We start from the raw sequence: 1,338 nt of genomic DNA on the forward strand, positions 1-1,338 counted from the left end.
GGAAAAGGCTTGGGGTCCAGGTTGGAGTCAGATCTAACACTCATTACTAGACAAAGGAAGAGCCCAGGCTGTGATGTCAACTAGGAGCTAGGCAGGTCTCAGAAGCTGCTAACTGCTAGAAGGAAGGAAGAGGAGGCAATGAAGCTGTGGGCCCAGTGCAAGAACATCACTGGCTTCTGAGGCCTCCCAGTCATGCACTGGGCCCCAGCCTTTCCCCAAGCAAAAGGGTTTCCACACTATGCCTGGGGTGGGGGTTAGGGAGGCAGAAGCAGGCCACATGCTTTCCCTCCTTGCTTCTGACCCCCTCTTCTCCCAAGCCCTCCCAGACTCCCCTGGTCCAACAAAACTGCCCATAAAACACACAGGAACAAGCTCGTGAATGATTTTAACATGACTCTTGCTCCATCCGTGGGACCGAAGTCAAGTACTGAAAACCTTGCAAAAGTCAGGCTAGCTGACAGACAGCATAACAGGAAGCATGACCACTAGTGGTCAAAGCACAAGGGGTCCAAGAAGAGAAATGGGCTCCCTGGACCAAGGCCACTGTGAACCGGAGGCCATAGGCCATTTTTGCGTTAAATCCAGGCCACTGCTTCACACACGTGGACTTGTTTGATCCTTCCCAACCACCGTCATTCACAGATCAGGGTCTCATTATGCAATGAACAAATAATCACGAAGCACTTGCTGTATGTCACTTGCTGGCTGTTCTCTGACCTGGGAAACTAGTGAACAGAAGAGATATTTTTTAATTACAAATTCCTGTAGTTAAGGGAGTTTACAGTCTTATGGGCACAGAAAGGTAACAAAAAGGCAAAGTCTAAGGTATATTTTATGGTGGCAAATGGGAAAAGAGAGCAGAACAGGGAAGAGTAGGTACAGGGTGGCTTGGGGGGTGGTTTTGGAAGCATGGCCAAAGATTCACTGAAAAGCTGACACTTCGGGGGATGCTAAAGACAGCCCTGTGAATGATGAAGAATGAGCAGGCCAGGGAACAGCACAGAAAGCCAGTGCAAAGGCTCTAAATATGCCTTGAATATTCCAAGAACTGAAAGAGGCCCGTGTGCCTGAGACGGAGGAGGGGAGGTGACTGGCCCTGAGCTCGGATGATGGAGAAGGGCAGGGCCCAGATTATCTCTCGGACAATACAGGAGACTTCTAGAACATTCTGTGCTGAAAGGGACAGTGTGTGGCTTGAGTTTTAGAAGAGAGTTCTCTGGCTGTCGTTTAGAGGACACACTAGAAAGAGAAAAGGGCAGAAAGGGGTCACCAGCCAGGTAGTGGTGGCGCACGCCTTTAATCCCAGCACTTGGGAGGCAGAGGCAGGCGGATTTCTGA

Source organism: Mastomys coucha, chromosome X (genome assembly GCF_008632895.1).
Source record: "Mastomys coucha isolate ucsf_1 chromosome X, UCSF_Mcou_1, whole genome shotgun sequence".
In the NCBI taxonomy this organism is placed as follows: Eukaryota; Metazoa; Chordata; class Mammalia; order Rodentia; family Muridae; genus Mastomys; species Mastomys coucha.